A 12,707-nucleotide genomic window follows, 5' to 3' on the forward strand; every position below is an offset into this window, starting at 1 on the left:
GGTACAGTTTGACGATGAGTGAAAGCTCGACATCTATGAAATAGCATAACAGTTTGACACCTCTCCTACACGAACACTTATAAACACACACACGCACACAAACCATCCTTCATCACCTCTAACAGCCATATTTCTGTAGTTTAGATAGTGCAAAATGTAAGGCTTGAAGTCAGATTCGAGAAATGCATTCCTTTTTATATTTTTATACACGTTCCTTATTTTCCTATATAGCTAGGTCATATATTAAAAAGTCATGCCCTTGTGATATATTTCCTGCATTGCAAGATTCTTGTATGTATCAAGCCACCATATTTTATCTTATTTAAACTCAATAAAACTATATATTTATAATTTAAATAAAATTTTGTTGCTAACTTACGTGCAGAAAAATAAAAACTTCTACTTCGTTTGGAGAAAACTTGTACGAGCCAGCCAATAAGTTCTTTGCTTTTGTGCTTCCGTAGGAATAGCCAGATGGGAGCTTGTATACGTAACCAAAGTTTGTGTATGAATTGAATAGGACCCAGCATTGTTGGCGATATAAATGTCATGACCACCTCCAAATGTTGGTCCATAGTATGTATTTGTGTACATTGCGTATTGCTGATATCTATAGATCGTGGATTTGAAAGGTTTTAGACCATCCTTGTTTTTGAACGAGAAAATAAAGGAATTTGGTGCTCTTATGTAACGACCACTCTATAATTAAAGAGAATTTCATAACAACAATTTAGTTGGATGCTCCTTATACAGAGATAGCTCATATTGCTTATTTTCTCTCCATAGAAAAATCCAACGACTTATTGAAAGTCAACTTTTATATGGTTATTTGTGATTTTGTCAAGATTTGTTTAACGATTCCAACAATAAGCCGATTGCAAAAGCATCACAAAATAATGCTGGATTTCGTATAGAGTGAAAAATCAATCAAGCCAAAACTTTTGCATTTCGCTTTTGTCTTTTTCCGATAATACTCATCAAAACTCTCCTGACTGACAGCAATCCTTTCAATTGTTTTACGTCTTTATATTCAATAATATGAGCAAAAGTAGTTTGTAAAACGTTTGCAAATCTCGAGCAAGATCATACTTTTTAGTTTACAATTTTCACATAAACAATTACGACGCCTACAGATAATTTTCAATACTTTGTAGGTGGCAAGACATTGACAACTATAACATTGACCAAGGTTTGAATAATTCATGATATAATGCGAAGGTCAAATTCAATAATTGTTTTATTGTAGAAACTATTATTTGTAGACATGACGTCATACTTACAGATATCGAGAATTATTTGCAGTTGACCAATCATAACCGATATTGTTTAACTTGTGAAAGATAATGTTAATTACTTGTAATTTTTCAATAGTCGGAGCTCGATAATTTTGATGATTAATCTTTTTCATGCCTCTATTGTAAACATTTCGTAGTTTTTCTTAGTTAATATTGGCATACATGCATGTGTTGGCCGAAATAAAAAGTTTTCATGCAATTTGTATTCATAGATACATGCATAAGCTATTAAGTCTAAAATTCCTTTCTACTTGCCAATACGTCATTTACAAGATAAAATAGTTTTCTGTGTTTTGTTTATATTATTAGCTTAACACAGCTACATTATTATACAGTTGTCTAATTTTCTCAAGCTTACCACCTCCCCAAGATTGCGATGCAAATCCCCAAACACATACGATCCTTTTTTGATAATGACTAGTGTTGGTCCCTTCGAGTCACAAAGACTGTGGAATTTGTTTGAGCTCCAACCATTCACGGTTGCTCTGTAACAGAGCACCGTCTTATGACCTCTTAAGTTCGATGGCAGCCATTTTGAAGCTGAGTTATCCATTGCGGCTTATTCTTTAGAATGCTCGAGTTCCCCAGGATGTTTGCTAGGAATGACAATAAAATCATATATGAACCTTTTGTAAGCTTAGCTTTAAGCCGCTAGCTTTAAGTATGACCTGTTTTAGAAACATAAAACATCAAGAAACTGTCATTTGATACAAGTTTGCGTTTTGGAAAGCAATTAAGAAAACTTCTTATTACCTGCTCTTTTTACAAAACTTAAAATATTGTTTCATCAATTTACATTGCCATGGCATAGCACATTGCATGGTTTCAAATTAACAGCTTGACTTTGGACTGTAAACAAATCATCTAAGTTGTTGGCACTTATTGTCCAAAGAGCACGTGACTGTGGCCCATTCATTCATGATTTTTTCTCAAAACAATGCGTGTTCATGTTACTGTTTAATATTTGCTGACCGCATAGCTTTTAATAAACAAATTAATTGTGTCACATCTTCCATTCTTTAAATAAACCTGGTAGCTTTACGCCCCTGTAGCTTAGATTGAATTAGCATTTGAAAATTTCATTCCATTTTGTACGTTCATATATCATGCTTTTATACAGAACTATTGTGCAGTCATTAGTGTTCAGATCCATTTTATATTAATTGATCTATTTCTGTAAATATGAGCCCATATTATGTTCTTATTGTGGTTGTCAACTTACATGAATTAACACATAACGACTGGTATGCATCCTCAAACGACTTTACTTCCTTCTTAATATCGTCACAGCAACCCTGAGGGAGATTGTTTCCTGATGCACAAAGAGTTGCAAAGGCGTTTTTCTTTTTTTGCACCAATTCCTTAATTCTATTGCAGCATATGCTGTCAGCGATGTTCGTGGAAATTGTTAGGACGCAAAAGATCACAACAAATATCCACTTGCTCGTCATGCTAAATTATAGCGAGAAATTGAACTTCATTGAAATTGTGTTTTAACGATAAGCAGTGCATTGGCATAGAAAAGAGTGCTCTTAGTTATGATAAGCAGTATTAAATTCCTTTGACATCTACTGTTTTCGATGAATTATAACATGCCTAATATGGCCCTCCGTTCCCTTCCCCAAAAATACTAATTTTCCTACACCTATGATATGGTTTGGCGAGATTCTTTGTCGTAAAATCTTTCGTTATGTTACGTTCACTGTCATTTTCTGAGACAACAATGTTTATGTAGTTAAAAAATATTGCCGAGTCTTTACTTTGATTGACATAGTGAAATTTTAGTAACCATCAACAAGATGCAAAATGTGTCGTGCAGCTAGCTCTTCCTGTGTACAAAAAATTTAACGTTTATTCAAAGTCAACATTCAACCATTCACGGGTTAAATTGCACTTTGATGATAAATACTACGTTAAGTATCACGACTGTAGCGGATCAAGCGTTCCTCAAAATACATTATAGGTATTAATTTTAAATTCAAAATACCTTCAGAACAAAACTGTTTTATCGATTTTAAAGAATAAAATTTTACCAATGAAGTTTCCTCAAAATATTCGGAAATATAAAAATCCAAAATAAGGTGCAGTCATTTATTTTGATGTACCTAAATTCGCAACTATATTACGAGATTGATGAAACAAACTTTCACATTCAATGATATTGAAAGTTATATAGCTACAACTCAAAGTTAATGTTAGCTAATATCAAAAGTAAATTATATGAGGTTCGAAGTTATTTTCAAAATAAAATATTTCAGGCTGCACACTCACAGTCGCTCATTTAAATTTGCATATTTAAGACTGAACACTTTTATCAAATGCTACTATGCAACTATTGTAAGCATTTTATGTAAATGATATAGGCTCGCATAAGCTTGGAAGAAATTGTATATTTAATTATTAAAGCTACAGAAGGTGTGCGTTCAGATTTTCATGTTACTATGTCATTTTCACACCTAAATACGCAATTTACATAGTTTCTGGAGTATTAAATAACACAACTCATTTCATACGTTTCAAATTTGTAAAACTAACATCAAACATGATGGTCACTGTCGTCTATTGATGTTTTCTTCTAACACCGTCACAGGGTCTTTACACTGTGTGAACTTTGAGGCGCTATGAATTACAAGAAGTCTGAGACAAATAAGATATTACTTACCAAGGAAGGGAGAACCAGTAAAGGTGCAGGATTCTATGTTTAAATTAATATTTTTAAGATGGAGATGAAATTGTATAGTACAATAAAAGGTATATATGAATGAGTCAACAAAATATATTGATCAAAAATAAAGTTAACAGAATATCAGTAGCGAAGCAAAGGCTACAGTGTGAATTTTTTATGTTCAATCACTGGAAAAACAATAGATGGCAATTATTTTCACACAATGAAGTAAAAGTTCAGCATAGTATAGAAGTGAAGATTGGGCTTCCCTTGCCATGCACTGCAAAAGATTGTAATTCTTTAGTCATCCACTTTAGCTATCATAGATACGACATAGCTACAACGTTCAAACTTGCCGTATTCTCCTGAATACTTCTTTAAAGTAAACTTATCTGTACGCTAGTAGTAGTTACTACGCAACAATCATATCTCAGTTATATCATAAAGAAGAACGAACTATGCACAACGCATTAAATCTCTTTTGTAACGTATAGATTGAACGTAAATTGTTGGCCATGTGATTCCAAAAATTTTCTTTGGTTGATTATTTGGGAGGGGGCGTGTACAGAGTGAGAGTCCATTTGAATTTTATGAAAGCTCAGCAAAGAAATGAGTAAAGAAATTTTGATAAGAAAGTAAACACTAAAGTAGATTGATTGACTTTGACATCGCTGCCATTCAACTGTATGAATGTCGAAATGACACCAGTTCCAATTATAAAAGCCACGCAGTCCAGGAATGAAAAGGAACCTGGTATGTCAGAGGAAACAGCTAATTTTCTAACAAACAAATTTTTTCAAAAGTTTTTAGGAATTTACCCACGCACCGAAAATTTAAGACCCTCCTAAGAAAATCTATATCATATCAAAAGCCAGCAAGTATAGTCTAAGCTTTTATGATTGCAATGATAATATCGGCACAGCTCCTTTCGAAACATTATGCTAAATATTTACATTTATAACTCTATATATAATGATGTAGCAAAATAGTATTGAAAGTAAAGTATAATAGCATCAGACGAAGAAAATTGGATCTACCATATTTTTGTTTATCAAATGGCTTAAATTCTGTTTGAAATATCTTTAATTATGGGTTGCACTTCATACTTAAATTTATCCTTTTACTCTTTGAAGTTACAGGGCTGGAACATTTTCCGCTTGCTACATGTTACAAACAAAAGATAGCTATTTCTATAAAATATCATGAAACAACCAAATTTCATACCGCTATATCACGTAAAAGAAGCATCAAAGACAAGGAAAATCAATAGTTTTATTTCAAGTACCTTTCTTTTATAGATATCCAATGACTATGGTAATTTCACAAAAAATTGATGTGTGTTCACCTCAGTCTGGATGGTAGGCAATAAATGAAATGTTGTGACTGCATAGTATTTATTTATCGCACTTTGTTTCGAAATACATCAGAGGATGTTTTCAAATTCATTTGCATGGTTTTTGTTTCTACCGAAATCAATAAACAATTAGCGAGTACTTTGGAATTTCCTTTCCCAAATCATAATTTGTTATTCAGTTGATGTTCCATTCACTGCATGACATAGTTTTAAAATATAATCTTGCACAACCAACATTCCAGAGGACAAGAACAAAAACAAGGAAAAATGAAGCAGCATCGATAAATCATGTTAAGTGCAGCAGTACTGCTCTTACCCAGAATAGTGTTGCTAACGAGTGACAAAGTGTTAAGCTTTTTAACTTTAAATTGTTCGACATTCTTTTGCAAGAAATAAATATGAATTTCCATTTGGTCGTCGTTGTTTTAACTGCATGACTTTGCTTAAACTGGCTTTAAGGCAAGTGCTTCTTATCGGCATGTGCATTGCCATTAGAACATTAAATATCAGCTGAACTTCTTAGATTACTATTTAATGAAAACACTCTTTTTTCGACTTCGCGACATCTATCGTGTACGATCCATAATTCTGTATGAGTTGGGCGCATTGGCTGCAGGAGTTTGAGAACAACGTTACCTACAGCATTGCGAAACTTTCAACAAATATACTCACACGTTCTACATGATTTTGTAAGAATCAGTCAATACTGTATAAAATTCACTTTCAAAGTGCCCCTTGTAGTCGATTTTTGAGGCAGGTGGATACACTGGCATGTTACACAAACAAGATGACATAGCGAGATAAATAGGGAATCACTTACTTCTTTACAATCCTTTATATGTAATAAGTTTTCATTAGACTCAAAACTACTTATATATTCCACATTTAAGGAAAAAAGAATTGTTAACAGACTTGCTTTTCCTAATCACTCGATACATTTCTGTTTTCTTTTCAGCAAAATGTATCTCTTGCCTTGACAGAAAACAGTATGGAATATTAAATATATATGTTTTATACGGTGGCGAGAAATCGCATACCTTTGTATGCATTCTTGATGGCATATGCTCTAAGCTTCTGCAGCAAAACTCAGTGTACATTATAGAGCATTGATCAATTATTACAAAAGTTGCAGTGATGCACTTTACCAAATATCAAAATTGACGAAAATCTTAATTTTGTAGTCGATTTCTCAATTTCCATGTGCAATTATAATAACATTGCTTTCGATTTCCGTATCTTTCCTGCAAGATATGAATTCACGAGAAAAAAAATCAACCCACTCACTTTGATGGCTATTAGGATTTTAATGAATGAGAGGTTTTCACAAATGATTCTTTTGAATTCTTTAATGACAATTCTGCATAAAAATAACTGAAATTATTCCTGTAGCAGCATGTGTCACTTTTTTTATCACTGAAGAATGATTTCGGCGATAATATCAAAGACTAAAAGACGCCTTTAAAATTCTTAACATAGTTTTATTTTGCAATTATTGTAAGCTAATTTTAACATATCAGCATGTGCATTTAAAACCAATTAAATTGAGGATCACCTGCAATGTTTTGTATATTAGCTACTGTTTCAAAAAAGTTGTTTGTTATAGCTAAGATTCCGTTGTTTGTTATAGCTAAGAAGCGGACACCCTACCATAAGCAACATTTATAGAACAGTTACACTTTCAGCAACTGAAAAATTTTGTACTTAATTTTCAAAATTCATTGTCAAACAACAAAAAACGCTCACTTTGATTGATCGATACCCGTATTTGAATCAGGCCATCCAATCCAAACACGCGGAAATTGAAATTGCTGACATGAGAATTTTGAACATGCCTGAAAGACTATTTTTTGCTTCCAAAATTTTCAAGTGGAACATATTTCTAACAGTGTAATTATGAATTTTAGCGTGTAAAGACTGCTCAAAACAATACATAAGATAAACATCAAAGAAAATCGAAACAAGACTCACAGAACACAAAAACGCCATAAAACGACGAGATCCGAACTCACTACCGGCGGAACATACCCACGGAAACAACCACACATTCGACTGGACAGAAACTAAAGTACTCGGACGCGCACAGACTAAACACGCACGCGAATTTAAAGAACCTTGTACAGTAAAGACAACGACACAATAAACAGACATATCGAAATACCCATCATATACTCACAACTAAAGAAAAAGGACAAAAAAACTACAAAGAACACCAAAACTACAACATTACACTCTAATAATATTAACACCGATCATATTCACAAAACACCAAAACCCATGGCAACGCATTTCACCCCCATCCAATCACATTAATCCACTCGCTAATCCAATTAGACGCTCAAAAAGCAAGTGTAAATAGATAATTTCCTCATTCTGATGAAGGCTCGAAGCAACGAGTCGAAAGCTCAATAAGATTATTTGTGAAAATCCGGAGAAACTTTTATTTTTAACTAATATAAGGCCTGGATAACCAATATTTAAACATGATTTAGTTTATATAAACAAATATATATAATAAATATGTAGTAGAGCTACGTATAGTTTCTGTTTGCATGTTTATAAGTAAAATGTACGCCTTGCATGGTTTAAAATATGTGCAATAGTTGCTTTATGTAGGGTGTATGAGGTGATGTAAAATAAGATGCTTAAATGCATGAATAGCCGATTTCACATTAGAGCCAGAAAACTCGTTTAGGCGGGAAGCTCGTCTGATGTGAATGTGATTTTCTCATTGAAACTCTCCCAGCTAACTTCTTAATACACGTTAAAAGTTTGAGCAGAAACTAGTCTAGACGGGAAACGTGTCTTAAATTCGCATCAAGACGGATAAACAAGACCAGTTAACAAAATAATACGATCAAAGAGTGGATTTAGATGGTCATTCAAAACTAGCGCACGAAAGAAAACGAAGCACGCATTTTGACATTCTTCAAATAGTTTTTCTGTATTTGTTTGCCTGTTTGTAACTTATCAGCAGGTGCATTGAACATCCAAGTAAAATATAGTGATCATGGGCACATCTTCGCATACTGTTCTTCTGATAAAGCTGTTTTTGTCAAAACCGTCGATTTCGACTTTTATCAGCAAGACGTGTTAGTTTGCCTGCAGTTTCAATCACTGCTGAAATTTTGCTCATAATTTGTAATAATATATCTGGATAATGGAAGCAGATTTTAGTTAGATTAATTAGAAGTTAATGTTTGTTGGCGCCGGTATATATAGCTACCGTAGATGGATGTCAGGTAACCTGGGAAAATATCAGACGTTGTATACTTAGAAGGTGTTCATTCTCTGATGATTTAAAACAATGAACGTGTACATGCAACCACTCTTCAAATTTATTTCACACAGCAATAAATAATTAGCTACTTTCTACGCTGCTGTGAATTTACATGAAATAAAATCTTTAAAGGGAATTTGAAGTGGCAGAAAACTCAGGTTACGTATACCAAGCTCATAAATCCGTGAAAAATATTTTCAACATATTTTTCAACTTCCTTTTGATATTATAATTATAATTCACTATTCTGTCTAGCTTTCACCACATGATAGCTATTAGTTTGAATGAGAAATTAACTCTGCCCACTCACAAAATAGCAAGTTTTACACTCTAAGTAATAAAAGAATTTTTTAATGATAGCTATTATGATCTTTAATGACAGCCATTGTATGTAAAACAATCAATGCATTTTTTGCTGCGTGTGGTGTTATGTTGTGTGAAGATCATGATGTCGGGGACAATCAAAGTCTAAAATATATGACGCATTTCTACATTTTTCGACATAGTTTTGTTTTGTATTTGTTTGACTGGTTAGTTATCAAAACGTGCATTGACTGATAATCAATTAAAATATAACTATCTCCTGTTACGGATCTTATGTTTTGTTTCATGAAAGGTATTAGGCTGTTAACACAAGGCGAGTATCATGCATGCATGCAGGATAAACGAGTTGCTCTTGTAGAAATAATGAACCTAGAACTTTAAGATAGACCCATTGCAAACAAATGCTAAAATTCATCACATGATAGCTATTAGTTTAAATGAGAAATTAACTCTGCCCACTCACAAAATAGCAAGTTTTACACTCTAAATAATAAAGGAATTTTTAAATGATACTTATTATGATCTTTGATGACAGCATTTTAACTTTAATAATAAGATACATAGAAAATTTCCGATTTCTTGACTTCAAAATCAAATTACAATACGTTTATGAAGATGTTATTTACATTGCCTTTTATGTATATATCACAAATTGCCTAACGCAATTTATATAATGCAACACTTCCGGCGACGGAGTGCGTTGTTTTCATCAATAAAGTATTTGGATTATTAAAAAGCCAAAACAGCACCTATTTCGTAGGCAATTTCAAATACATCAATGATATGAATGAATTTTGTTTGCAAAATCAATTTCAAGCTTGTGTTTGTAATAATAGCTTAAGTTCCTTTTCGACTTTAGTTCTTTATTTAGAGCTGTACAATTGTGTAAAATACACCAGCGTTTACACTGTCTTGTATGTTTGCTTAGGTAGAGAAATGGAATTATCTTATGGAATTTACATTTCTAAGATCGTAAAAAAATTTTACGGTGCGATAAAAGGTATATATGAATGAGATGTCTTTTATTATTTTTATCAAGCAAACATATATACAAATACATCATCAAACGACGCACAACTGTTCAACAACTTCTTCTGCCAGTTGAATTTTACTTCTACAATCTACAAGTGTGTTGTAAAAACTTAGATTACATTTCAAAAATGTTCACTCAGTATTATTTCTAATTTTAACACTTGGTTTGATGTATCATGATATGATTTTTTAAGGTATAAATGAAGATGTATAAGTCAAGGAACACATCTTTGCGCAAGGAAATACAACATGAAGTTCTGTTAAAAATCATGCAAACAGTCAGTAACGAATTACTAGTAGGCTATGTAGACTGAAGCCTACAGGTCAGGGTTATGGAGATTTGAGAGCCCCGTTGTATTTAGACATAATTAGTTTTTACTATTTGCTATTCCAGACTTGCTATATGTGCCTATTTTACACCATTTATAAGCTGTTAAAAACCGTACAATTTATGGTTTAAATGCGTGATGTTCAGAACGTATAAAGTAGTGGGTTTCCCCCTGTTTAAATTATAAATTTATTCCCTATTGTTCACGTTATTATTTACAAACCCAAGCCAAGAAAAGCAAAAACAAAGGAACTGAGATGAACGCCAGCGTTAGAAAGAGACTGAACTTAGTCAGAGGAATAAACATCTTTATCTTAGCCTACAGGCCCTGTGAAGGGTTTTCAAAATGATTCTTTTGATTTCTTTAATGACAGTTCTGCATAAAAATAACTGAAATTATTACTGTAGCGGCATGTGTAACTTTTTTTCATCGCCGAAGAATGATTTCGGTGACAATATCAAAGACTAAAGACGCCTTTAAAAATTCTTAACATAGTTTTTAATTTACAATTATTGTAAGCTAATTTGAACATATCAGCATGTGCATTTAAAACCAACTAAATTGAGGATCACCTGCAATGTTTCGTGTATTAGCTACTGTTTCAGCAAAGTTGTTTGTTGTAGCCAAGATTCCGTCGACTAAGCCATTAGTGGGGTGTTGTTGGCAAGAAGCGTAGACCCTACCATGAGCAATGACATTTAGATATTAGTTACACTTTCAGCAACTGAAAAATTTTGTACATAATTCGTAAAATTCATTATAAAACAACAAAAAACGTGCACTTTGATTGATCGATGCCCGTAGTTGGATCAGGCCATCCAATCCAAACACGCGGAAATTGAAATTGCTATCATGATAATTTTAAACATGCCTGAAAGACTATTTTTTGCTTCCAATGATTTTCAAGTGGAACATATTTCTGACAGTGTAAATATGAATTTCTATCCACGATAATCTAATACACGTTAAAGTTTTGAGCAGAATCTAGTCAAAACGGGAAACGTGTCTTAAATTCGCATCAAGACGGATAAAGAAGACCAGTTAACGAAAATAATACGATCAAAGGATGAATTTAGATGGTCATTCAAAAATAGCGCACGAAGGAAAACGAAGCACGCACATTATCAGACCTCAGCTTGCATTACTCTCAGCCAATTACCCACATATACCTTCAGAATAGGACGAACTTTTTAATACGAGTTTCCTTTCTGAAACGAGTTTTCGTCTCTTAAGTAGATTCGACTATTGAATGCATAATTTGCAGTAAAAGTCGGGGAGAGTACAAAATGGCTGATTTTAACTGTTGCAAACAAAGCTGCAGTAAATCATTTTGATTTGCTAACCAATTTTCAACTTCTTTGTCCAAACATAAATATCTATTTCCAGATAATTTGAATTACTTTCACTTTAAGCTAAACATCAGTTTTGAGAAAGCAAATCGATGCACTTTGAAAGATATAGAAATTCTCAGTTAGATAAAACAATGACTTTTTCCCATTGACTGTTATAATTCTAATTTGATGACAACTGATTGTAACGAAACTCCCGGGTTCAAACCATTTACTTGATGACAACTATTGCATACAAAAATGAATGTATTTTCATATTGCATGTGTTATTTGGTGTGAGAACTAAATAATGACATATCACGTAGGAACTATGCGTCTGAATTAAATAAACGCATTTTGACATTCTTCAAATAGTTTTTCTTTTGTATTTGTTTGCCTGTTTGTAACTTAACAGCAGGTGCATTGAACATCCAAGTAAAATATAGTGATTATGGGCACATCTTCGCATACTGTTCTTCTGATAAAGCTGTTTTTTGTCAAAAACCGTCGCTTTCGACTTTTATCAGCAAGACGTGTTAGTTTGCCTGCAGTTTCAATCACTGCTGAAATTTTGCTCATAATTTGTAATAATATATCTGGATAATGGAAGCAGATTTTAGTTAGATTAATTAGAAGTTAATGTTTGTTGGCGCCGGTATATATAGCTACCGTAGATGGATGTCAGGTAACCTGGGAAAATATCAGAAGTTGTGTATTTAGAAGGTGTTCATTCTCAGATAATTTAAAACCATGAACGTGTACATGCAACCACTCTTCAAATTTACTTCACACAGCAAAAAATAATTAGCTACTTTCTACGCTGCTGTGAATTTACATGAAATAAAATCTTTAAAGGGGATTTGAAGTGGCAGAAAAACTCAGGTTACGTATACCAAGCTCATAAATCCGTGAAAAATATTTTCAACATATTTTTCAACTTCCTTTTGATATTATAATTATAATTCACTATTCTGTCTAGCTTTCACCACATGATAGCTATTAGTTTGAATGAGAAATTAACTCTGCCCACTCACAAAATAGCAAGTTTTACACTCTAAGTAATAAAAGAATTTTTTAATGATAGCTATTATGATCTTTAATGA

At 32.9% G+C, this 12,707-nt stretch overlaps 1 long non-coding RNA gene across 1 annotated transcript; it reads right to left on the minus strand.

The window, feature by feature from the left end:
• Positions 1–1,725: 1,725 nt before the first annotated feature.
• On the minus strand, positions 1,726–3,887 carry LOC124445541. The gene is made up of 3 exons (XR_006948187.1): positions 3,809–3,887; positions 2,518–2,747; positions 1,726–1,891 (listed from the first exon to the last, which is right to left on the minus strand). It is a non-coding gene; the product is annotated as an uncharacterized LOC124445541 (long non-coding RNA).
• Positions 3,888–12,707: the final 8,820 nt, after the last annotated feature.

Source organism: Xenia sp. Carnegie-2017, unplaced genomic scaffold (genome assembly GCF_021976095.1).
Source record: "Xenia sp. Carnegie-2017 unplaced genomic scaffold, XeniaSp_v1 HiC_scaffold_22, whole genome shotgun sequence".
In the NCBI taxonomy this organism is placed as follows: domain Eukaryota; kingdom Metazoa; phylum Cnidaria; class Anthozoa; order Malacalcyonacea; family Xeniidae; genus Xenia; species Xenia sp. Carnegie-2017.